This window comes from Oryx dammah, unplaced genomic scaffold (assembly GCF_014754425.2).
Source record: "Oryx dammah isolate SB20612 unplaced genomic scaffold, SCBI_Odam_1.1 HiC_scaffold_2, whole genome shotgun sequence".
NCBI lineage: Eukaryota > Metazoa > Chordata > Mammalia > Artiodactyla > Bovidae > Oryx > Oryx dammah.
The window spans coordinates 57,400,020-57,427,832 of NW_024070186.1; the positions used below are offsets into that span (position 1 = coordinate 57,400,020).

The following is a 27,813-nucleotide window of genomic DNA, read 5'->3' on the forward strand; positions in this document are numbered from 1 at the left end:
ATCTATTCAAGAAAACCAAAAGAGAATAGAATCAAAAGGCCTGCTACCTCTGATGGGAAAGGGGAACGACAAAAATATCAACAACTGCTATTTGAGCTTCTAAGATATTTTTGCACAAGTTCAGGGGAAAAAGACACATCTCTTTGGCAGTGACAATATTCTATTTTATCCCCCTATTCGAATGCAATTGTTCAATTCTGGTCTGAACAAAATTTAAATGAAAATATTTGTTGGAGGGCAGGAAACAAATTTGTTCCCTTGAATGTGTTCATCTTTTGCCCATGAAGTTCTTAATCTAGTGGTTCATGAATTAAATAATGTCTAATTGCCTAATTTAGTGTTTGAGGTACTTCTCTATATTCTCTTTTGCATTAGTATTTGTGAGTTTCAACTTCTCTAACACAACTCTAAAGCCTTCCTTTAAAACCCCTTAGAAATTCAACTTAAGCTCTCGTGGGCTCCCTGGTGGTACAGATGGTAAAGTATCCGCCTGCAATGTGGTAGTCCTGGGTTCTGTCCCTGGATCGGGAAGACACCCTGGAGAAGGGAACGGCTACCCACTCCAGTATTCTTGCCTGGAGAATTCCATGGACAGAGGAGCCTGGAGGGCTAAGTCGCAAAGAATCACACACGACTGAGCAACTAACACACGGACATATCAGACGGCTCAGGCTTACCTGCTCTGTATCACTTACAGTCTTACATTTTCCTTAATAACGCCTTATTGCCTAAGATTCGCTACAGTATGCAATGTGTATTTTCTTTATCATATTTCTTTGTACCACAACACTGCCACAAGGTGCTTAAATGTTGATAAAATTATTAGCCCCAGATATTAGGTTGGTATAAATGTAATTGCAGTTTTGCACTGTTGAAATTTGCTGTTTGATATTGGAATATATTCTTAATAAATGTGGTTATGCTGTACATTATTTTAATGTGCATTTCTCACTTTATGTTTTTTTGCTAATGATTTACTACTTGCTGTTTATTTTATATTTATTTTGGACTATGGAAATGATGTTAGACAAAACGCAAATTCGAGCAATTTTCTCATCTGAGTTCAAAATGGGTCATGAGGCAGCACTGACAAGTCACAACATCAACAACGCATTTGGCCCAGGAACTGCTAACAAACACACAGTGCAGTCAGTGGTGGTTCAAGAAGTTCTGCAAAGGAGGTAAGAGCCTTGAAGATGAGGAGCACAGTGGCCAGCCATCGGAAGTTGACAACAACCAACTGAGAGCAATCACTGAAGCTGATTCTCTTACAACTACAGGAGAAGTTGCTGAAGAACTCAACATCTCAACATTCTACAATCATTTGGTATTCAAAGCAAACTGGAAGGTAAAAAAGCTAGTTAAGTGGGTGCCTCATGAGCTGACCGCAAACCAAATAAAATCATTACTTTGAAGTATATTCTTCTCTTATTCTACACAACAACAACAAACTATTTCTCGATTGGATTGTTACATGAGACAAAAAGTGGATTTTATATGACAACTAGTGGTGATGACAAGTTCAGTGCTGGACTGAGAAGAATCTCCAAAATACATCCCAAAGCCAAACTTGCACCAAAGTCATGGTTACTGTTTGGTACTGTCTAATCTACTACAACGTTCTGAATCACAGTGAAACCATTACATCTGGTAAGTATGCTCAGCAAATTGATGAGATGCACTGAAAACTGCAATGCTTGCAGCCAGTACTGGTCTACAGGGCCTAATCCTTAACCAGGATAACGTCTGACCACACATCACACAACTAACACTTCAAAAGTTGAATGAATTGGGCCTTACCTCATTCGCCAGGTTCACCTGACCTCTCGTCAACCGACTACCACTTCTTCAAGCATCTCATCAACTTTGCAGGGAAAATGCTTCCATGACCAATAGGATGCAGAAAATGCTTTCCAAGAGTTTGTCGAATCCCAAAGCATGGATTTTTACACTACAGGAATAAACAAACTTATTTCTTATTGGCAAAAATATGTTGATTGTAATGGTTCCTATTTTGATTAATAAAGATGTATTTTAGCCAAGTTATAATGATTTAAAATTCACAGACTGAAACTGCAATTACTTTTGCACCAACCTAATAAATGGACTCTGACTCATTTGTTTAACAGTAAGTGAGAATAAGAACAAGATTCTATCACGATAATGACATTTAACTTCACCTTTAGCTCCAAGTGATCTCAAATAAAAATGCCATTAGTCATAAGAAGAAATGAAGAAGACAGAACGGTATTTGTTTGTATCATATATACAATTCCTCCCATGACCTTCACTTATAAAACTGTAATTCATTTTTCAAGGAAGGAAACCAAAATTAAGGAAGGACCTCAGAAACTTCTCAAGTTTTGACAGTACTGTCAAAATGCCAATTTTATTACGGGTAAAGGCATCCTGCAAGTGTCTACTCTGAATAAAAGGCCACAGTATTATTCGAAATCCTTTGGAATTAAATTAGACAGCCTTGTAACAATGTGAACTGGTATAGGGAGCAGTTGCACTCTGGAGGCTAGGTATGACTCATTTACCATTCCCAAATGCCTTTGGTTCCAGCAACATAATGAAGTCTAAGAAGGAAGCAAGGGTTTAACACTTGAGGGTTTTGTCCTTCCTGAACTCCAAACTCCATTAGATCTCCAGTTCATCCTGAAGACAGGATGGCTGAATAAGGCAGAAAGGCATATTTCAGTGCCAGGGACCAGAAGATAACTCAGAGAAACTATCATTTTTTCCCCCTTCTTACTGGCTCCAATGCAAAATTATCAAATGAACTGATGCATGTGCAAGTACTTAATATATCAGAAAGACCAAATGTCCATATAATGGTCTTTCCACCCCGCTACTATCCACTAAATTATAAACACTGTAGAAGTTTTATTCCTTTCTCTATTTGCTAGTACCTAGCTCAGTACTCTGCGTAAGTAAGTGTAGTCGCTCAGTCGTGTCTGACTCTTTGCGACCCCATGGACTGCAGCCCACCAGGCTCCTCTGTCCATGGGATTCTCCAGGCAAGAATACTGGAGTGGGTTGTCATTTCCTTCTCCAGGGGATCTTCATAGTCAGTCTAAATCAGCAGCAGTGTTGGAGATGCGATGATGAAAAGCTAGATATACTCCATGCCCTTGAGGGTGTGCAGTCTTGTAGGGAAGAGAGACAATAAAGAAATACATGTCAAGCTGCCGCTTTACATAACTCCAGGGAGCATACCTGTGTCACACTATACATATACTTGCCCTATGCAAATTCAATGGGCACGTTTAAAATTTTTCATTTTTGAAGAAAACAAAAAGAAAAATAACTATTGAAATACTGGATGATTGTAATTCCATTCCGCAAATATAAGGCCCTGAATGAAAGTGATAAAGACATGGATCTGCTACCCACCACTAGACTGAGAGCCACAACTGTGCCCTAAATGAGAGGCTCACCACACATATTTCCTTTCCAGAAAGATCTCTGAATAGCAAGTTAAACACTTGACCCAGCACTCAAAGGAAAAGTAATTCTATTCCAATGCTAGAGGAAAAATGATGTTTGTTAATGCTATGTCAGTTTCCAATGTGGTAACTTTCAAAGTGTTCCTTTTAGAATAAATTTTAAGATAAGTAATTTTGCCTGCCACATTGACTTTAGTATCTAAGACACAACTTTTTGTAACTGGAACTCTAAGTTGAGCCCTCCATCGGTGCTCAAAAACAAACATCATTTTTACTGCCATGATTAAAAATATAGTGTCTTAACTTCACTAGCATGGATTTAAATCCTAATTCCAAGCAATAAGTGGTTGTGTGACCTTGCGAAAGTTACTTAACCTCCCTATATTTAGTTTTCTTAAATTGGGGATAATAGTGCCTCTACATTACAGGGTTCATACAAAGATTTAAGGCAATTTTACACATAACATATATTTAACAAATGTAAGATAAATGAATAATCAAAGTATCATTATTATACAATCTATCTTTTTCTGGTAAACTTATTTCCAGAGGACTGGCATGAGTAAACAGTAATGACTACTACTTAATATGTTCCACTGCTGTTACCCAATAATTCATAAGCCAGCTGATGAAAAAGAAAAATCTTTTTTTTTTAAATAGCAACACCTGATTCTAGACAACTGCAGAGTGACACTGAGACACTGAGTTTGAAGACTCATGTCACTTTTTAAGTGGTTAAAAAGAAAGATTATGCACACCAAAAAACGTAAGCATGACCTTGAAAAATATGATTATAATATTACATTGTATCCAAGATGCAATTAATTGTGTAGCTAAAATGAGAAAACTAAATTCTACATATAAACAAAAATGAACCACCAAACTACACAGTCTAGCTTTCTGCAAATAAATTATTTCTAACTGCTATAATAAAGGTGCTTTCACTTTTTACATCGTGTGTGCACGCATGCTTGTACTGCTAAAATATAAATCACTAATAAGACCACAGCTTTCTATAACATTTCAAATGCAGTAATATACACCATCAATCACACTATTTAACTTCAAAATCACTTCTGCAGTTTATATTGTGGACAAAAAACTGTTTATCATGGCATTAGCTTAAAATTCTTGGCACACGTTACCAATCATTAACAACCTTAATAATTGAACAAGATATAAGAAGCAGTACCTCAGTTTTATCCTTCACATATTGGTATGCTAGGTCAAAACGAATTTTATTATCCCTGATTCAAGTAACATAGGGACTTACTTAAAAATGTAACTTTAGGATTTATCAAAGACTTGTATTAATGATAAAAACTGGGCCAAATATGAGCAAGCACTTTTTGACAATATTTTGTGGGAGAGTGAATTGGTAAATTCATGAAGGCATGCAAAGCTGCAGCAACTCTGAGTTGCTGAATTTATTCTACACCATTATAGTAGTACTCTGAAGGATCAGAGAATTTGTTCTCAGAACCAAAACCTAACACATTTCTGAATTTAGTCTTCATGTTTTGAAAATAATATTTTTAATCTCTTAAGTACCGAGGTTTAAAGCAAATAAGATATTACCTTAAGACCCAATGAAATGTGACAATTTTCATGAAGCTCAAACTATAAGCTCCTTTGAAATAAAAACCACTCAGTTTTACAGTCACCTTGTCGAAGGCAAGTTATATTAAAGGTAAAATTCAAAGGAAGATTACGGTGGTTAAAAAACAAAACAACAAAGAAAAGGGAAACTCATGAATTTTGTTGAGGACAGAGGAGCTAACAGGGAAGAATAGAATTCACAGAAAGTTAGTTTCTTGCATATCTGTATTTTATTATAATGAATGTTGCTTGCAAGAGCAGGATAGTGATAAGGTCTCCAAAACACTGTTATACAGAAATTTTGCTGTAATAGAAAATGATTCCTTTGCCATTTCTACACAGAAAACTACCCTGATTTTACAGACCTCCAAGAAAGAACAAACATCTTTCTACAATTTGTATCCAACTTCTGTCAATAACCTCGTTTTATCCAAAGGTAGGAAACAAATCTCTTTTACTCATTTTTGTATTTCTGCCCCTTGCAGAGTGCTGGATGCACTGTGCATGAAAGCACTTACATTTATTCATACATTCAGCAAGTAATTACTGACAACTTAACTTTGTGCCGGGCACCGTATAAGTAATGAGCTAAGGCACATGACAAATAAGGGCCCTGCTCAGGAAGCTTACTGTCTAGTGAGGGAGACAGACACTTATCAAGTAAACACAAAGATAATTAAGTTCCTATTGTGATGATGCTACAAAAAAGTACAGGGTATGGTGAATATACAGTTGGAGGAGTCAAAGGTCAGGGAACATTCCCCTGAGAAATGACATCTAAACTGAGACTTGAAAATTAACTTGGAGTTGGCCAGACTTGGGGCCTCCCTGGTAGCTCAGACAGTAGAGTTTGCCTGCAAGGCAAGCAGGAGACCTGGGTTCAGTCCCTAGGACGGGAAGATCCCCTGGAGAAGGGAATGGCTACCCATTCCAGTATTCTTGCCTGGAGAACTCCACGGATAGAGGAGCATGGTGGGCTACAGTCCATGGGATGGAAAAAGCCATACTTGGGAGGGGGAGGTGAGGCAGTCCAAGCAGGAGGATGAGTGAGTGAGTGAAGTCGTTCAGTCGTGTCCGACTCTTTGCAACCCCATGGACTGTAGCCTACCAGCCTCCTCTGTCCATAGGATTTTCCAGGCAATAGTACTGGAGTGGATTGCCATTTCCTTCTCTAGGGGATCTTCCCAATCCAGGGATTTAAACCGGGTCTCCGGCACTGTAGACAAGACGCTTTACCATCTGAGCCACCAGGAAAGTCCAAGCAGGAGGATGAAACAAGTATAAATGCCCCCAAGTCAGGAAAAAGCTTAAGCAGGTAGTAACTGAAAGGCACAGTAAACAATAAAGGCTGGGGATAAGGCTGGAAAGGTACACAGGAAACAAAAGGGAAACTGTCAGCACTAGTACCTGAATATTTAAGTCATTGTAAGTCTTTTTTTCATGTAAAAAATAAATAAGGAAACTGAGTCTTTATCTCAAAGTATTAAAAAGGTCTATAGTTAAAAGACCTGGATTATGCCTTGGTCCCGCCAGTTACTAGCTACAGAATCTTGCATTTAAAACCAATCTGAACTTCTTTCTTTATTCTCTTTGTAAACAGGTACTCAGTTATACCACCACAGTACTCCAACATGTAGATGACAGATGAAAATGAAAGATGATAAATACAATAAAAACATTATCTTACCATTCTGTTACTGACCAGACAAAATACCAAAACTACAATGACGCTAAGAGATGAAGAAAAGTTAGTGGTACAATCTAACCAAGGACAAAAATTAGCATGTACTAGACAAGTGCGTTATATTTATTAATTTTACTAATTCCCAAATTTTGCTGACTTTAGGTTCAAAAGTTCATTCCACAACCTCCCAAAAGCATGCCAAAAATTAGAACTCATTTCTCACTTCCTCCAACAAACCAAATGCCTGTATGTGGCCATACAGAAAATATATTAACATTCTTTCTTTACTATCACTGACTCATAATCGGTTTATGGTTTACTTAAACTACCGCACCCGTCTAACACAGCACTGAGTCAGTTATCTCCACATAAGTTTCCACTTGCTTAGTTAGGTCTTCCTTCCTTATGTATTGCATTTCTTACTCATGGTGCTAACTATTCTTGATTTTACTTCATTCTGTAGTATTACAACTCTCTTTTATTTTAAAAGTCATTTTTATTTTAAAAGGAATGTAATAGTACTCCTGATTCTAGAAAGTGTTTTTGCACTCAGAATTTAGACATATTGTGGGTAATTTTAATAACTGCAGAGTACATTCAAACACTCCATATTTCAATGGTCAATGCACACAACAGTAAGCCATGACAGATTACCTGTGATAACTGATTCGTATATATAAACTTATCAGGAACAAATGTCAATGAATGTACTACTAAAACTCTATTAAAGAATTGTCAATATTTATGCACTGTAATTATATTTGGTCACAACAATGGATAAGACTGGAACAAGCACACTACTTTCTGCTCCAATACAAAACATAAATGTACTATTTTTCCATTCTTTAACATAAAACAAGGATGAGTTAAAACTCACAGATGGTAAGAAAAATAAAATATACAAAAGCCTGATGTTATTATTTACACACACACAAAGAAAATGAGGGGAAGTAAAAAAAAAAAAAATGTCATGTTACCTCCAAGAAATGCAGCATATCTTCTTTTCTAGTAATGAGCACACTAAACTGTCTCTTGATGCTGTATTATTTGAAAAAGTGTAAAATAAGTTTCGTGGAAGAATCCCAATCCCATTGTTCTCAGTTGAGAATAATAATAATAATACAGTCCTAAAGTAGAAAGGGAAAGGAGTATCTTTCACGAGTAAAGATGAGCCATATTGTTACTTTTCTCCTGTCCCATTAACTACCCTTTAAAACGGTAACACCATTCATCACTTAATATACCTCTAATATAAGGAAAAAATAGCTAAGTTGAAATTGATTCTTATTTTTCCAACAACAGATTAGCGTGAGTGCTTCTTTTATTGAGGAATTCACAGATGGCTTCTTAGAAATACCTAAAATGCATTACTTTGCAACTTCCTCTTCAAAGAACACAACCAATCTCCCCACTCTTTCTTTCTGGTGCGGCAGCTCAGATTTAGAAGCTGGATTACAAATGGATTAGAGTCAGAAGAACTGTCCCAATGTGTGTGACCTTGTGCACATCATTTACCCCCTGTTTCCTCATTAGCATCCCACTAGGAATACTCCTTGAAACAGCAAAGGTGTAAATACATATTAGGAATTACATCTTTATAAAGTTAAACTTGCCTATTCGGGGCAAAACTGCCTCCTTAGAGGGACCACATCATGAAACTGGAACTGAATCCGTAGATCTCTGTCAACATTTTGACTCTTCCTTCTACAGCTCTCTTCTTTCAAAGGGCATAACCCGAGTCACCTCAAGAGTCGACTCCAAGTGCCCCTTCCTTCCTCCACTCCTTCCCTATCCTACTTCTAAAGCTGGGGGAAAACAGCAGTCTCATCTCCCCGCCCCAAGCCACACCTTCAGAGGACCCCACCCCAGGCACATCCGCCCTCTCCCTACTCTGGGGGCAGCAGAGGCCAACCTCGCCCTTCCCCTCCCGCCCCCACCTACAGGAGACTTCCTGGAGGCGTTCAGGCCCGAGCAGGGCAGGCGGCATTTACAAACCCGCTTTACGCCACTCGCGTAGGGTAACCTCGCTTACGCCCGTAGGGCCCCGTTCCCAGCTCCGTCCGCTCCGCCTGCCAGAACCAAGCCCTAGTGCCTTAGCCACGGCCCCCAAGTGACCCCAGACCTCTTCTGCTTCACGCGGGACCACGGGGACTGGGACAGAACAGCCACACCTTACCGGTTACTGAGGTACTGACTTCACTTCCCACCTTTGAAGCCCTCTTCAACTCCCGGATCAATTCACTCCGGCGACGCCGGAAGGACCCGAGAGGAACCAGGCGTTGTCCGGAATCCTGCCCAGCCGGAGTCGCGCAGGGGCCTATGGGGATTCGTAGTCCCGCTCGCTGGCATCGTCAGCAATTCCTGCATACCTAGGACTACAACTCCCGTCAGGCTATGCGGTGCAACCGAAGACGATGGGTGGGGACACTTTTAGCCAATAAGGGGAGAGTCCCTGCCTTTGCGGGAGGAGGTGAGAAGAAGAGAGAGAGTGCACGGAAAGAAGAGGAAGGGAGGGGTCAGCTCTCACCTGCGCCAATCAGGATGCAGGGTCGGCCCGGCAGGCGTCTCACCCATTGTGGGGGCGGGCTAGCGGAGGCGAGGAGGGAACCGGGGTGGGGGAAGAGCTTCAAGTGGCTAATGTGGGGCGGCTGATCCTCGCGGGCGGCGGGGAACTCGCTGGGGAAACGCCAGGGTGGAGGGAAAGCGAGATGTGGGGATGCGCTCCGGCCGAAGGATCAGTTTCCCCGAAAGCGGCCAAGCACCAGGCACACTGAGCGTTCAGACCTGCGGGTCGGGCAAGGATAGGTTGAGCCTAGGCTACTCGCGGACGTGCCCTGACGGGGCGGGGAGCTGCTCCAGGTGTCAGGCTACTGCGTGAGGCAAGAGGGTCACCAGGGAAGGGAAGCGGCAGAGAAGCTGCAGGAGCGCGAGGGAACGCTTAGGTACCAGGGAAGCAGCTTCCCGCTGCCTCCAGCCAGGACAGCAGCCGGAACAGCAGGGGGAGGAGCAACAGCTGCTGAATTGGCCAACTAGAGGAGGGGGAGGCGGAGCTTGGGTCCCTGTAGCAGCCGAAGGCGCAGCCTGGACTGTAGTTTCCCGGGAGAGAGAGCAGGAACAGGAGCGGAGCGCAGTCCTCGAAGCCTCAGGTCCAGCATCCCGCCAGGGGTTGCAGGTGTGTGGGAGGTAAGCGTGGGTGCCTCTCCTGGGCATCTGCTCTGCCCAGGAGAAAGGGTCTTCCAATAGGAATTTTACGAAGGCACAGCTAAAAAGAGTCTCTGACTAAGGTTAGCGAACTGGTGCAAACCCTTTTAGGTGAAAGATACACGTTTTTGGAGTTTAAGGGGGGATAAGGCAGCAAAAGGTGGCTTGACTCGGGGCATTAAGGGCGTGGTTAGTGTTTTTGATTTGAGTTGTACCATTAAACTGTTCTGGGAGATTTTAATATTGAAACCCTGCTAATTGAGGGCAAGGTGGATGATATTTGGGAAGGTGCGTAGCTGGTAAAATACAGAAAATTTTGTCATTGATAGAGAATTACTTCAGAACTGTTTCGCTGGTCAGATAACTTTGCAGTTTTCCTCACTATGTACCCTTTATGTTGTTTTATCAGATTGTCCTGCTACGGACCCGTTTTCGGTGGTTATACTGCAGGTTTCTAGAATTGCGAGATCTCTATTAAATAAGCAAATGCAGTCAGGAATAATCAAGATGACTGAACCTATCAGAAGTATAACTTTTGCCAGCAATCATGTAAAAATGCTTTTTATAATAGAGGGATACTTAGCTTTCCCGGCCACTGGCTCTAGGAACAAAGACCAGGACTCAGCCTACAGTGGGAACGTATGTTGTACTTCACTGCTGCCCCTTATTCTCTCATTTGTGTCTAGTAGTATTTGTACATTTAAAAAAACAAAAGTACCAAGAGAGCTGTGCAAGGATCTTTTCTGTTTAGAGATCATGTGCTAAGTGATTTCCATTGGTATGCATTATGATGGGTTCAGACTTAACACATGTAATGGTAGTATAAAATAATAGTTTATTCTCAGTAGGAAACCATGTGTGGTTTCTTTGACTATAATTAAATACCTGTAGATGGAAATATGTTTTTAATTCTAGATAAAGATGAAAGTCCCATCCACCTTTGTGTAACTATGACAGAATTACAGCCTTTTTAAAAAAAGAAAGGTTGTAAAAAGCTATCTGCCCAGTTCATTTTCTTTTTCTTTTTGTTACAGAGGTTCCCCAGATTACATAGCTTTTAATCATAGTAGCATATTGCAGCACATTTTGCCCTGAAATGCTTTCTTTGTGACAGTTGTATATTTCAGAGTCTGCGTGAATACTTTAATTGGGGATTTTTTTTTTTTTTAAATTTAACTAGGGTCAGTAAAATGGAGTAATTGCCTTCTATTTTTTTGTTTCCATGGTTTGCTGATTCACTCATGATTTTTTGATTTTATTTCTGTAACACACACAGAATTCTTTTCTGAAAAAAAAATGGCTGGGAAGAATTCATAGCTTGAAGTTCAGTCCTACTGAGCACTACCACTGATAAGCCTCAGTGATTTATCAATGTATATACTCTAAAAGCCCCTCCCATACTCTCACACATTAGAGAAATATATAGGGGACACATCTTAGAAACACAGTGTCTTTTTAGATTGTACTCAAGTAGATCAAGTAAGTATTAGAAGCAACAAAGAGCTTAGAAGGAAGAAAGGGCAACAGTAGCCACTAAACTTCATGGTTAAGGAAGGGATTTTATCTTTGCTACATCACCAGAGAGTCTGTGAATCTACATATAGCTGATGTGACCTGTGGAAATGATTTTAGGTGGAAAAATGGGTACTAGGGTGTAGTTAGGTTTGGAAAAGATTGTGTTTGCCCTTGTTACTTCTGATTAAGTAGACCATCCTGAATCAGAGTCTCAGTTTCTGTCTCAGGCTCTGCTACTGATTCATTTTGTGAAACTGAATACTTGCTGTCACTGGGTTGTTTCTACCATGTAATAATAATAATTAAGAATAATACTGGCACTGAAGTTCTTTCAGGGTCTTTATCAAACGATCTTTTTGACAGGGTTTGGTTGGGAGTCAGTTAGTAATCAAGTAAATAAGATAGAAAATACATGCCAAAACAGTTGAAATTCAGATGTACTTTGAATCCCAACTATTTATAGGTCTTGATGCTTTGAAGCATCAAAAAGGAATTCTCATTATGAATGAATGAGTCTCTGGTATTAACAGAATTTTTCACCTTTTTCCAAGATATGGATCTTTTTTATTGTGTCAATGTAAGAGATTGGGTTTCTGTATCATTTGAGAATAAGAAAACCATGTTTTTATAAGGAAGAAAATCATTGGCAGTATGTGGCACTTGAGTATTTGTTACCTTGAACTCTTGACACATTTTAAATCGGTGTTCACATTAAATCTCAGAATTCTTAAATGTTACTGGTGAGAAGTTCCTCATATGACAGTTCATAGTTTTCTGTGAAGCATTACTTGGTTTAAAAGCACATTATTCTGCTCTTTATTTTTACTATTTGCATATGGCTATCAGAGTATGTATAGGATGAGAAAGGAAAAAAAAAATCAGCAGAATACAGAATGTCTCTCAAGTGGAAGATGTTCATGGGATTAGTGTTCCTTAGCTGAAAGACTGGGTTAATTTCAAATTACAATATATATTGGACTTTTTTTAATGTAACATTCTAACTCTAAGCCTATTGAGTGAAAATAATTGAGTAGCATGGATTTCTCTCTAACAGGAGGATTCACTGTTGCATGCAGCACAAAAGAATAAGATTTAAAGGTTCAAGATCAAATGGTTTTGATGTGGGACAGGGATAGGTGGCATAGAGGACAAGGGGGGATAGATATGAGGAAAACTGTATGAAAGACATACCCTTAGCAAGAGTAAAAAGAGATTTGATCCCTTTTTTTGGTTGAATGCCCCTAAGTGATTTCATGACCTTTCCCCCCCACCCCAGTTATTAATTTCTAGAGGCCTATACCCATTGTGGGAGACAGTACTTTCCTACATTATCATTTTAACTTAAGCCAGATAGACATTAATTCATTACATGTTGAATAATCATCAGTTATTGAAGCAAAGTGGAAAGACTACTGCAGGTATATACTTATATGTGAAACTTAGTATTATTTGGATATAATATTAAAAAGTAAAAACTGATGTTTTCCCCCTTAATAACAGAAGTACTTGAACTAGACACTAAACTAAGATACCCCTTGCTTCCTGCCCCTGCCACCTTTAAAAGCCATCTTCTAAAGTTAAACACTGCTTTGAGGATCAAGATTAACTGTCATACAGAGGTAAAGATTTGTTTCTGTTTTATTTTCAATCTTATGTTTAATGTCAGCATTTAGTCTTTAAAGTTTGGTTAACTGTGTTTTAAGTAACAATTATTAGCTCCTGAAGACTCTATGCGCCTATCTTTTGCTCTTAGCACCAACATCATGCCCAGCAGAAAGAAGTTGCCCTATAACCACTTACTATTTCAAGAACTCAGAACCAATACTTCTTTAATGTATGTGTGGAGACATCTTGCACTTTGATGAAGAAGTCAGTTGCCCTCACAGAATTACTCTACATTAGGCCTTCTGAGAATGTCTTTGTGCTGTTTAGCCTTTACAAAAGTGTTACTTGAGCCCGATTTGATTCCGACTGTTTGGGCTGCAAAGATTTACCTAAAACTTTGTGTGCCCCCATTTCTAAATTCATGCCAGAGACAAGGAATTATAGGCAAGGGAAAAGGGCTCTCCAGCTAGTGGAACTTAAGATCTACCTTCTACAACCAGAGGAGCCTGTGGCTCACCACCACACACCTCAATAAGATACCTTTGTTGAAGCTTATCTATTAAAATCATATTTCATTATATAAAAATTGAATTTACTCTTCCATTTTTTCTAATCATTCTTTTTTAAAAAAGTCAGAGTGATTGTGTTTAAGCATATGTGGAATTGGGTATTTATTGTTTTTGTACTTGACCTTCCAGAAACAATCTGATTAGTGTTAGGAATTTATTGTTTTTGTACTTGACCTTCCAGAAACAATCTTATTAGTGTTAGGATTAAAAATTCAAATGTGATTTTCCTTTTATTATTATAAGACCTGGAGAATTTAATAGTTAATAGTTAGAATTAAATAGTTCTTTAGCAGTGAATTTAATATTAGCAGATATTTAACTTGTCTTTTGTTTACTTTTTAATATGCCTTTATTAGCATACTGATAGAGTTTGACTTAGAATTGATGATTGATTAATCTTCATGTTTCGATGGCATTACTCTTTAGCTCAGCACAGTGTCTTGCATAGAGTTAGCTGAGTTCCTGTCTTCCTCACCAGATGCGTAGTATCTTCAGAATTAAAACTGAGTTTCATTTCCCTTGGTGTTTACTTTGAGAGCCTTATACATAGTTTAACAGTAACAGTCATTATATTTTGACAACCTATAATGAAGCATTTTATGTTTTTCACAAACAAGTACAACTAGAAAAATGAAATTTTCTTAAACATCTCTTTTTATACTAAATTCAGCCCACTGCCCACAACAGTTGATTATATCGAGCTAAATATAAATATCACTGCCTTTTCCTGGATTTCTAAATGAATAAACATTGCTGTTAGTGGCAACTTTGCATGTGTGTATACTTTATATATAAATTTATTAATTCAAAGCAGTTTGAAATTTGTGTGGTCTCTCATTGTCTCTAGAACTGTGCTAACCTAAAGGTGTACTTTTATGTAACATTCCCCACTATACACATATATACACATTTATGACTTTTTTTCCTTGACGCCTGGAAGTAGACTTAAAGTATATGAATGCAACATGAGGCCTTCTCTTAACTAAAACTTAACTGCTCTTGAATATTCTGTTTTCAGTGAAATGGTTACAATGGGAGACCGTACTCAGACTTATTAAATTTAAACTGTACAACTATTTGTCATCTTTGAGCCGGCATGGGCAGAGGATGAATTGTTTTGAGACATTGACAGAACTCAGTGCTGGCCTTCCATACAGCACAGCTCAAGTGCTCATGGTACCTCAAGCTCAAGCCACTGCTTCAAGGCCCTCTCTGGTTCAGGCTAAGAAGGAAAAGCCTTCTGATCCCACAGCTCATAATTTAGTATGGGAAGGAAGGCAGATGGAACTTACTTTGATTTAATAACTTCATTTTCCTAAGTGTATTGTTTTTCCCAGATATACCAAAGTTCCCAGTAACATTATCTCAACTGTCAGAAAGTATTTCTATAGCACAATCTAGCAATTCAGTGAGTACCTATCAACCCATGGTTTGTTTTTCCGTTAGTATCTTAGCATTTTTGAATAGACCTCCAAGAGCTCAATGGGATACTTCTGATATTTTGTCCCCATTGGACTGCTTCTGTCTTTTTCTTGATAACCTAAATTTTGTTCCGAAACCTAAGTTTTATTTGAGGTCTTTTAATCCTGTGTAACTTAAAGAGTTAATTTTATTGTTTTTTCACCTTTTAGTAGTATGCTATAGATACTGTATTATGATGTATAATTTTTGCCATTCACTTGAATTAAATCAGTTATTGGAGCATTTAATTGTTGTGTACTTCACAAAGCAATTTAAAATCACTGAAGCAATTAATGCCTTTTAGATACATCCAGCCTCCCAGTTAAGTAACCTCTACTAACTATCCTAAATCTCTTTTAAAAATAAAATGTCAGTAACAAAATTATAAAGACCTAATAATAGCTATTCACTTTTTAGTATAACAACAGATTTAGTTAATAATTATTAATATATAATTAAACATTTTGAAGGAGAAAGAAGTCTTATTGTCCAGGGTTATCTTAAAAACCAAATTTCACTTACATTATGTGGCCAAAATTAATTGACAATTTAAAAACTAGTTCGCAAGTATGTATCAATTAGAAATGCTTTCAGCTGCAAGTTTCATGCACAGTGACATAAAATAATAGGGATTTATTTTTTTTCCAGGACAAAAAGTCTAGAAGAAAGTGGTTGTGTCCTTTTGTTTAGAGGCTAGCTGAATGTAGTCAGGATTTTGTCTTCACGCTTTCTCTTGTGCCTGACACAAGATGGATGCTTCTGCAGATCAAGACATCATATTCTAGTGTAGGGCAGGAAGACTGAGGAATAGCTCGTACCTATTGAGTTTTTCTCTTTTAATAAGGAAATAAAAGCTTTTCCAATGACCTCTACCAAATGTCCACTGTGGACTTAGTGGCCCCTGGCATGTAGCTACCCCTAGCATTAAGGGATGTTGAGATATCAAGGACTTTGGGCCTTTGCAGTGGATGAAGTAGGGGAACAATGGTTTGAATGTAATTTGGGGTAATCAATCAATAGTGTTAACCATAGTCTGATAATTAAAATCATACTAACTTTACTAACTTTAAAATGTATTCCGTCTTCTTCTAACTCACTCATTATTTCCTGTTTGTTCATTTGGGTTTTTGTTTGTTTTTCTCCCCAGATTAGAAAACTCTAATCTTCTTATACCAAATTTTTGTTTCTATGACTACCAGAGTTAAAGTCTCTGGGCAAAGGCATTTCCCAAACACTGATGATATCTCTAGTTAAAAGACCATCTAGCCAAATCACATATAATACTTGTCCTGTTCTGTTCATTATAGATATTTTCTGTAACATTGAAAAGATGTTTCTATCTTTAAATCTGCTTTAAGCCTCAGAGAATCTTCATATAGGTCAAATTGAAAAATATAGGTGTAGTGTAAATGAAAGAACAGTTGAATAGTAAACAAAGCTTAAAAACAAATGCTGTCAAAAAAAAAAAAAAAGGCCAAAAAAGCCATTGCTTCATAGACAGGAACTCACTCTCAAAAAATTTAATCCTGGAAAATGGTGTTGTTACCATTTTTAAAATGTAAAAAGTATTACCAACATCTATACACTGATTATTACCTAAAGTATTACTCATTCTTATAAAAATACATCATAGGACTTATTAGAGTTTTGATAAATTATGATTTCTGATAAGAAAGTGTGAAAAAAGTTGAAACTGAGACAATGGAAACAAGTATTTCTTCTACACTGAAAGATCTCATAGTCAAAGATGTTGACCATAGGACCTTGGCTATATTGCAGTTGTCTGTATTTCCATATCAACATCTTTATTGTCCAGTTCTTAATATTTCTTTTATGTGAACTTAGATCAGTGGTTTTATTGAGACAAAACTCTAGATATAGTCATGTAAATTTCTAAACTACTATAATCTGAAGCATGGAGTTGGCTGTTACACAGAGATACAACAAAATACATGAAATCATTACTCCTTGGCATAATCTTTTGTCAATATGGTTAACAAAAGATGACACTGTAAAACATATTTGTATAAACAGTGACGTGTGATTTAGGATGATGGCATTACAACAGTTGCTGTGACACATGTCCAGAAGCAGAAGAAATTATCTGTGTGGTAATAAGGGAAGGCTTTGAAAGAGAAGTAGGCCAGCGTGGTGTGCTGGTGAAGAGCAGGGGACCACAACCTATGCGGCCTGTGGCATACTATCTTGTTTTGTAAGTCAGATTTATTGGAACAGCTATGCTCATTCATTTACGTATTGCTAAGACTGCTTTCTTGCTACAACAGAAGAGTTGAGTCATTGTGGCAAAGACCATATGGCCCACAAACTTAAAATATTTCCTATCTGGTCCTTTTTAAAGTTTGTCAAACACTTCTCCAATGCATGCGAGTGAAAAGTGAAAGTGAAGTCGCTCAGTCGTGTCCGACTCTTAGCGACCCCATGGACTGCAGCCTACCAGGCTCCTCCATCCATGGGATTTTCCAGGCAAGAGTACTGGAGTGGGGTGCCATTGCCTTCTCACAAGTTAAGTACTCCCTACCCCTAAAATAAAAGTTCAGGAAGCTGGGAAGCGAATCATCTAATCTTAAGAAATTTTCAGGAGTTGCACAAAATATTATATAGAGACAGGGATCTTGATGTAAGAGACAAAGAAATGTACAGAATAGTAAAGCCAAGACTTTAAAATACAATTAATAAAGACTGACTAGCATATTGAATATTGTAGGCAGCTATGAGAGTCAATTCAAGAGAAATTAAGATACTTTATTAAAACTTAGAGGAAAATGAAAATTTTAAGTGAATTTAATAAAGAAGAGACATTACTACTAGCCTTGGAAAAATAAAAGATAGTAGTACGGAATACTATGAACAATAATATGATAACAAATTAGGTGACCTAGATGAAATAGACAAATAACTACAAAAACACAAACTACCGAAACAAGAAGAAATAGGAACTCTGAACGTAAACTCAAAAGTCCTTATGTCAAATCTGACAACAAATGAAAATTATATACCGTAATCAAGTGGGATCCATTCCAGGAATGCAGAGTTGGTTAAACATGAAAATCAGCAGTGTAATATACCACATCAGTAGAACAAAAGTCACGTGATCATCTCAATAGATACAGAAAACATCTGACAAAATCCATTTTCTTGGTGAAAACACTCAACAAACTAGGAATTTAAGGGAACCTCCTCAACTTACAAAGGACATCTGGAAAAAAACCCATAGGTAACATCTTTCTTAATAGTGACAGACTGAATATTTCTCCTTAAGATCAGGAGGGATGTCTGAAAAGATGTCTCCTCTCATCTTCTATTCAGCATTCTGGTAGGGGTTCTAGCCAGAGCAGTTGTCAAGAAAAAGTGATTAAAAGCATCCAGATTGGAAAGGAAGAAGTGAATCTATCTCTATTTATAGATTAACATATTTTATATAGAAAATTCTAAGAAATACACACATGTACACAAAGTGTTAAGTTCAGGAAGGTTATAAGCCATAAGAGCATAATAAAGATTTCAGTTGTTATTTTCTTATACACTGCTAAGTCGCTTCAGTCGTGTCCGACTCTGTGCGACCCCATAGACGGGGGCCCGCTGTCTCTGGGATTCTCCAGGCAAGAACACTGGAGTGGGTTGCCATTTCCTTCTCTAATGCATGAAAGTGAAAAGTGAAAGTGAAGTCTCTCAGTCGTGTCCAACTCTTAGCGACCCCATGGACTGCAGCCTACCACGCTCCTCCATCCATGGGATTTTCCAGGCAAGAGTACTGGAGTGGGGTGCCATTGCCTTCACTAGTGTATAAAAATGTTCACTTTTATACACTAGTGAACATTCAAAAACAAAATTAAAAGCAATCCATTTACAATAGCATCTAAAAGAATTAAATACTTAGGAATACATTTAATAAAGGAAACATAAACTGGAAGATAATTTGTGTTCATGAATTAGAAGACTTAATATTGTTAAGATGGCAGTGTTCCCCAAGTTTAATCTACAGATTTAATGCATCAAAATATCAGCTGCCTTTTTTTTGCAAAAATTCATAAGCTGATCTTAAAACATTTAAAAATGCAAAGGACCCAGTGGAATAGAATTGAAAGTTCAGAAACAAACCCTTACATTTATGGTCAGTTAATTTGCAACAAGAGAACAGAGAGTCATCAACAAATGATACTAAGATAATGATGTGTTGTGCTTAGTTGCTCAGTCGTGTCTGACTCTTTCTTACCCCATGGACTGTAGCCCACCAGGCTCCAGGCTCCTCTGTGGGTGGGGATTCTCCAGGCAAGAATACTGGAGTGGGTTGCCATGCCCTCCTCCAGGGGATCTTCCCAACCCAAGGATCAAACCCAGGTCTCCAGCACTGCAGGCGGATTCTTTACCATCTGAGTCACCAGGGAAGCCCAAGAATGCTGGAGTGGGTAGCCTGTCCCTTCCTCAGGGGATCTCCCCAACCCAGGAATCGAACTGGGGTCTCCTGAATTGCTGTTTTCTTTACCAGCTGAGTTACCAGGGAAGCCCATGATATCCGCATGTAAAGAGTGAAACTGGTTGCTAACTCACACCATATGTAAATGTAACTCAAAATGGACTGCAGGCCTAAACAGAAGAGCTAAAACTATAAAACCCTTAAAAGAAAACATAAGGAGTAAATTGTCATCATCTTGCATTAGTCAGTGGTTTCTTAGGTATGATGCTAAAAGCACAAGTGACAAAAGAAAATAAAAGTAATCAAATTTAAAACTTTGCATTTCAAATGACAAGAAAGGGAAAACATAAGCCACAGGAGAAAATATTTGCCAATCAAACAAATCTCTTCTTGAGAAGAGACGTTCATAGGACCTATATTCACAGCCACTAGATGGCTAAAATAAAAAAGACAATAACAAATACTAGTAAGGATGTGGAGAAAATTGAACCCTCCTAAATTCTTGGTGGGGCTGTAAAATGGTGCAGCCACAATGAAAATGGTTTGCGTGTGAAGTCACTTCAGTCGTGTTCAACTCATTGCAACCGTGTGGACCGTAGCCTGCCAGTCTCCTCTGTCCATGGGATTCTCCAGGCAAGACTATCAGAGTGGGTTGCCATGTCCTCCTCCAGGGGATCTTCCCAAATCCAGAGATGAATCTCACGTCTCTTAGGTCTCCTGCATTGGCCGGTGGGATCTTTACCACTAGCACCACCATGTGGGAAGCCTGAAAATGGTTTGATTAATCCTCAAAATATTAAGCATATGACCCAGCAGTTCCACTCTGGACACAAGCCTGGAGAATTGAAATAAAAATATTTCCATGCAAGAACTTTTACACAAATGTTTATAGTAGTGTTATAAAGACAGCCCAGTGTTCCTCAATAAATAAATGGATAAGCAAAAAGTTGTACAACAATGCAATGGAATATTACTTAACCATAGAAAAGAATAAAGTACTGATAAACACTACAACACGGATGACTCTTGAAAATATTATTCTAAACAAAGCCAGACACAACAGGCCACATTTTATTCTATATAAAATATCCAGCATAGCCAAATCCATAAAGGCAAAAAAAGTAGATTAGTGTTAAGGAACACAGGAAATGGAGAGTGACTGCTGATGGTTATAGGGTTTCTTTCTGGGGTAAAATGTTCTAGAAATAGCAGTGATGATTGCAGAGCTATTAAAAACTGACTTGTATGCTTTAAAAATGAACATATAAAAAGTGTAAGTGAATATTTTTTCACTTTGATTTGATTGTTTCACTTTTGAGTTGATTGTTTTTAAAAGTAAGAGTCATAGAAGATCAAATTATAAGGAATCCAGACCAGCAGATAAAAATAAAGGAAATATTCTCATTATATATGATTTGGCCTTAGAACACCAGGCAAAATTAATGGAGACTGAAATCTAGCCACACTTTGGTAAAGTTGTTTTCTTTTTTAATTTTAAAATGAAGGGGGAGAAAAGAACCTACAGTACTCCAAGCAGATAAAAATAAAGGGAGTGAAAACATTAGCTTGTGATCAGACTTCTCTTCTGTGGCATCTAATGACAGGAGGTAATGGAATAATGTATATAGAGCTACAGTGAAATAAGTTTATGATTCAAAATTGCTTATTGAGATGAGCTAGGGTTCAGTGTGAAGAACAAAAGAATGATCTTCTCAGCCATACAAGGGCAGACACACACACATGCACACCACCACTGCTACAACAACAAAAAATGCTTTGCTGGCCAAGTAATCAGAATTAGGGATTCAGGACTGGAACTGTAAAGTGATGAAGTGGATGACATTTAAATAAGCTGTTCCTATTTTGTTTCTAAACAACTCAGATGTTAAAAATGATTCTTATAAGATGCGTTATGGTAGAAAAAATAATGTTCTGGGTCAAATACCCCAGATCACTTCAAAAACAGAGAAAGATGTATAAGAAAGAATATTAAATCCCTTATTTTACAGAGTGTGGAGTCAGTAGATGTTGTTTTACTCTTCATATTTCAGAAAAACGGTATTTAAGAACAAAGGAAATATGTGATCTATGCAAAAAGAAAAGAATAAACAAGAAGCATGACAAAATGCTAAGCAAATATATTACAGTTATCAACAGATTTACTCTCTTATTGAAAGGTAGAATCTGCCGTGGTGGGTGAAAAGCAAAAACTTGTTTTTAAAGACAATGCTAAGCAAAGTAGCATCGGTTAAAGTAAAAGAACGGCAATGCAATAATAGACAAAAATAAATTTAATAATACAGAGTGACATATTTGTGAGGTGACAGAATTCAAAGCAAAAACTTTAATCTGGTCAATAAAGACAATTTATATTGGAAAAGATATTATACACACTGAAGCTTTAATAGCCATGAATCTATTCATGCTGGTCATGTCGCCTTAAAATACATAAAACAATGTGACACAGAAAACATGGCTTTTGTTACCAGATCTGGACTCTAGGGAAACAAATAAACAGGTAAAGCTGAGAATAAGGAAAGGACAAAAGTAGAATCTGGGAGGAAGCAGAAGTGATCACAGTGGCCCAGAGGTGGTAGCAGTGATGATATAGATTCAAGGAAGATCTGGGCTACAGAATCAACAGCTTTTGTCCCTTTATTAGCTACAGGCCAAGGATTTCAAAACAAGTCAGAGGTCAGCCCACACGTAAGTGTGCGTGTGTGTGTGTTTAAATGTCAGTTCTCCACAACCATTCTCTCTTGTCTTATATTGAACTCCTTGGGGCCCATTTACGTTGCCTGCTCCCACTTCCCATGCCAGCCTCTGTGGGCATTTCAGTGTATGATCCCAGGGATGCAGTAAGGGAGATGGCTAAGGAAGAATGACTAAGAAAGTTGTGAATCTGAGTAATAAGAGGAAAATGGATCATTGTAATGGTTCAAAAAGTAACAATTGTGTACACTTAAAAATGTTAAGATAGATTATTTTCTACTACAATAAAAAATAAGTTTAGAGACCTAAAAATGTAGTGATAATTATAAATCAGCTGAAGCATTTAAATCTGTCTTGAGAGGATTATGTTCATTTATCTATATTCAATTTGCTTCATTTCATTAAAAAGTACTGGCTTACTTGACATTGATACATCCCTATGAAAAAAAGGGTCGCCTTGCTTTTAGATTAAGGAAGTCAACTTTAATTAAAATATGTCTCATTTCCTTTCTTTTCAGTCTTAAAATTTTTGTCATTGCTTCAGTTTACTTTCATATCATCTTCCTTTTTCTGTCACCCTAATTGGAAAATTTTAGTTTTTGATTTGACACCTGCTTCTTAACTGCCACAAAACATATTAATTATGCTTTTACTATTATAGAAACATAATGTTCAGCTAGCTAACTAGCATGAATAATCCATCACTAAGAATCATTAACTACAGTAATTGCTGTCTTTATACAGGTAAAGACAGTCATTTGATGATATGGCTGACAACTTAAAATCATAAGCCCAGTTTCACTTTAAATATAATAGTGTACCAGCTGATATTTCAAAAAATGTTTTCCTCTTTCTCTCTCTTAGAATAACTTTTAGAAAACCTTTAACAGAAAGATCTTATTTATCAAGTTGATCCAGAATTCATTCACCAAAACATACCTTAGAACCCAGCTTTCTCCAGCCAGATTTCTTGCAGTAAAATTACTTTATGCATTCATTAGCCCCTCAAGCCTTTATTCATAGCCTGTTTACTTTTAATAAGCTGTTTAATTTACTGTTTAATTTGTGTGTTTAGACAAATTGGCAATGGCTCAATAATATAAACCCTCCCAATAAAAATGGGAGGGGGGAACTGTGAAACTAAAGAAAGGTAGTCATCTGAAAGGTACATGTTTTGAAACCTCAGTGAAGGCCTGTTTGACACATGTGCCCTGGGATGGTGAGGTGCTTAGCTGGATGAGCGAAGAATAGTAAGATGAGTGACAAAGAGGTTAAATAGTTACATTTCCAGTTTTCCGAGAAAAAACAGACTATATGTTTTCTTTGTTTCATGGAAATGGTAATAGAAATCTTGGTACATAGTAGTAAATTAACAGCTATTGGTAAAACACTCAGCCAGGATGACATTTTCAGAGAAGTTAAGAAAAAAACAAAATTTTGCTTTTTCTACGTATAGTTCCATATCTATTTGAGTATCTAAAATAATGGTGTTAATGTTGGTATATTTACTTTAGACATGTGCATATGAAATGACTAATTGTACCTTATGTCGGCTTTCTCTTGTCCTGGTTGAGTTTTAGGAAGCTCTCTGAGAAGTATAATTTTATCAGCACAGTTTAGGGTGGGAAAATAAGAACAAGATGACTACACATAGAAATTACTGAAATATAAAAGGCCACATTGAACAATGGCTTTACAATCCTATGTTCCTGATACTTGTTTGCAGATCATGTAGAGACTATTATTGTGAGAGAAGGTTAAGTGAAAGGATTTGAGAAGGCAGTGGATGTTGTGCAGAGGGAAATCCAGGTACTTTATTGTTTTTTGAATCTGGGTTTTTACCTCTACCTACACACTGTGCTAGTATCTTTATATACATACATGATTCCCCTTAATTTCTATAATAATCCTATGAGACAAGTACTACTTTAGTCCCCATTTCACAAATGAGGAAACTGAGGCATAGAAAGTTGTGTAGGTTGTCTCAGGTATCGCCTCACAGGATCAAGTTTGTGTTGTTGCTGTTTTTAGCTTAAACATGGCCTACAGTCATTACTTCAAAAGTGACCAAAATCCTCTGTGTATTTCTATAGATTTTTCCATAGTTACTACATAGCATTGGTGTCATGCACCTTGCATTCTGCAACTATGAAGTCTCCTTCATTCTTAAATGAGAACATTTACGATTGTAGGTCTTACCCCTTTAAAAAATAAAATCAATATTTTAAAATTCTAACTTCAGATAAAACTAGAGGATGTCCAGTGATAATACCAAAAAACCCTCTGCAAGGTTACTTTAAATCATATGTGTCCAACTTCCAGCTGGGCAGACTGAAATCCTGCCACCTTATCTCATCTGGATTGTTTTTGAAGAGTTTATGTTTTAGGGGGAAAAAAATTTCTTTATTTGCTGCAGGTGCCACTCCTCTCTATTACACTGGTCCAATTTACACATTTGACATCTTGTGATCCCAGCTTGAAATCATGAAAGTGTGAAAATGAAAGTTGCTCAGTCGTGTATGACTCTGCGACACCATGCACTATGTAGTCCATGGAATTCTCCAGGCCAGAACACTGGCGTGGGTGACCTTTCCCTTCTCCAGGGGATTTTCCCAACCCAAGGATTGAACCCAGGTCTCTGGTCTCACAGGCAGATCCTGTACCAGCTGAGCCACAAGGCAAATCACAAGCCCTTGGTAAATTGAAAGTATATTGAATTATTAACTTTTGGGGGTGAGTGAAAGAGACCTATGATTATACAGAGTAATTCAAACTTTCAAAGCATAGTCCCTTACAAACTAAGATTAAATTATAGAGCTGTCAACCATGTCTATTAGTTTCCTATTAATGTTTTCTTTTTCCCTGTATAAAGAACTGGGAAGTCAGATTTTTCTTAACTCAGATGGAAAATTCAAAATGTGTGAAATTGAAAATGCTTACCCTGATAGATATGTAGATTTCCCAGGGAGTAGTGGTTTCGGGATTGTCAGTAGTCAGAGTATGATAATAAGTTGTCAATGACATTTTCAGGCTGTCAGCTTGATTGCCAGGGTGAAATTAATTGGTTAAGTGGTATATAACATTACCATGTATGATTTTTAAAAATATCTTTTACAATATCTAAATTAATAATGAAGCTTCTAAAGTTAAGCAAAAGATTACTCTCCATGTGTGAAAGGACAACATTTTAGAACTGTATTCTGTGATATAATGGATTTTCTTACAACTTATGTTTGTATAATAATAAACTTAATAAAAATGCCAAAATTTGACTATTTTTGACGTACAAAAAAGAAAAAGACAGTTGACTTAGTTTAATGTAGTACATTAACTATTCCAGCCTAGGTATTATACAATTGTGTCAAATTGGGAAAGTGTTTTTCACTAGACACTAAAAGATGGCTTTGTTTCTCAGCTAATAATAAAGAGGCATTGTGTCCTTGCTTTCTGCCAGGCCCTGTGCTCATGTGGATGGTCATTTTCTTACTTCGTCCTCCTAGGTCTTACAAGTATTGGAATTTTCCAATGCTTGGCCATTGGCAGGCTGTTCACCACATACCCCTCCCCACCCCCCAGGGAAATCTCATTTGTCTTGATAGGCTTAAATGTGCTGACAACTCCCAAATATCCCGCTCTCCCAGACCTGTACTCTGAACTCTGTGTGCATTTGTGTTTAATCATTCAGTTGTATCAGACTCTTTGCAACCCCATGGACTGTAGCCCACCAGGTTCCTCTGCCCATGGGATTTCCCAGGCAAGAGTACTGGAATGGGTTGCATTTCCTCCTCCAGGAGATTTTCCTGACCCAGGGATCAAACCCAGGTCTCCTGGTTTGGCGGGTAGATTCCTTACCACTGCACCACCTGGGAAGCCCCACTCTGAACTCTGCTAAGTCACTTCAGTCATGTCCGACTCTGTGCGACCCCATAAACGGCAGCCTACCAGGCTCCTCCGTCCCTGGGATTCTCCAGGCAAGAACACTGGAGTGGGTTGCCATTTCCTTCTCCAATGCATGAAAGCAAAAGGTGAAAGTGAAGCCGCTCAGTCATGTTCGACTTAGCGACCCCATAGACTGCAGCCTACCAGGCTGCTCCATCCATGGGATTTTCCAGGCAAGAGTACTGGAGTGGGGTGCCATTAACCTCATTTATCTAACTACACTTCTTTGACTCTTCAAGTGAATGTTTCAAGGACATCTCAGATTTACCTATTCAAAACGAAATTTCTGATCTCCTTCTTCACTTCTGTCTGTTTTTGGCTCAACCTCCTGCATCCTGGAGAAGGGCACCTCCACCCTGCTTTTTGGTACAGGAGAAACCAAGGAGTCGTCCCTCCTTTCCATTACCTATGTTCTATTCAGTCTGTCTCTTATATAATAATATTGAGAATCTGTCTACTTCTCTTCTATCTCTATTTTTTTTTTAGCCACCTTAATCTAACCACTATCTCCTTTCAATCAGATTGTTACAGTAACCACTCAATTTGTCTTTAGGATTGTACTTCTAGACTTCCTTGAAATCCATTCTGTAAACATCAGCTTCTTAAACTGTTCTTCATTTAGGAGAAAATGCAACATACTTGCTGCCCAAAAGGCCCTATATGTTCTGACCCCTAGCTACCTAAGCCAGCCTCTTCCCTCCCTTTTGTTTAATGATGTCTATCAGTTCCTAAGAGTCACAAAACTCTCTCTCCTGAACTCATGCCTTTGTGTTATTCCCTCCATCTGGAATACTGCTTCTCTTCTTAACTCTTACTTATCCATCAATGCTCAGCTTAAGTGACACTTGCTCAGAAAGGCCTTTCCTGGTCCTCTCTTATCTAAACTAGGGCCCCATGATTCTATGACATAGCACATTGCCAACTTTTCTTCACTGCACTTAACACAGTTTGTTATTGTTATTAAGTCATATCTGACTCTTTGTGACCCCATGGACTGTAGCCTGTCAGGCTCCTCTGTCCATGGGATTTTCCAGGCGAAAATACTGGAATGGGTTGCCATTTCATTCTCCAGGGGACCTTCCTGATGCTCATAGTTACCAATTAGATATCTATATGTATGATTTATTTGTTTGATATAAGCTCCATAAGGCAGGCTCCTTATGTATTTCTGTCCAGGGCTCAGGACATAGTAGCTGCTATCAGCTTGAAGTGAAAAACTATCTTGACATTGGTGCTCAGAGAAAACCAGATTGTTCAAAAGAGCATGCAGTGATGACGGGCCTCTGAAAGTGTGTGTATGATACATGAAACATGAAGTGGTCTCAAATCTCATCTTTATTTGGGGTGAGGTAACTTTTCTGAGCCCCTAAATTAACCTTTAATATAAGATTTTGAAAGTACATACTTTATCTATTTTGTTCACTGCTGTATCCCCAACACCTAGAAAAGTCCCTGGTGAATAGCAGATGCTTAATAAATATTTGTTGAGTAAACAAACTTCTGTTTATTCTTTAGCAGAGTTCCTTTCTAGTGACACTCTGAGAGGATTAATAAAAGAAACCATAGGAAGTCCCTAGTACATGGCAACTACTCAATAGATGTTGGAAACCCTAATGCCTTTTTCAGATAGTAATTTTTTTT

The 27,813-nt window shown here is 37.9% G+C and overlaps 2 protein-coding genes across 4 annotated transcripts in view; one reads left to right on the plus strand and one right to left on the minus strand.

Annotated features, from left to right (window-relative positions):
* The window catches only part of PDCD10 (programmed cell death 10), a 49,453-nt gene extending 40,421 nt beyond the window's left edge, over positions 1-9,032 (minus strand). The window contains exon 1 of one of the 2 annotated variants that reach the window (XM_040248304.1): positions 8,912-9,032. The gene's annotated coding sequence lies outside the window, so the exon portion shown is untranslated. Of the gene's footprint in view, positions 1-8,906 lie in introns of both variants that reach the window. The other variant, XM_040248310.1, reaches the window with a different exon arrangement.
* Positions 9,033-9,664: 632 nt separating this feature from the next.
* Positions 9,665-27,813, plus strand: part of SERPINI1 (serpin family I member 1) — an 82,351-nt gene continuing 64,202 nt past the window's right edge. The window contains exon 1 of one of the 2 annotated variants that reach the window (XM_040248323.1): positions 9,665-9,918. The gene's annotated coding sequence lies outside the window, so the exon portion shown is untranslated. The remainder of the gene's footprint in view (positions 9,919-27,813) is intronic. The other variant, XM_040248327.1, reaches the window with a different exon arrangement.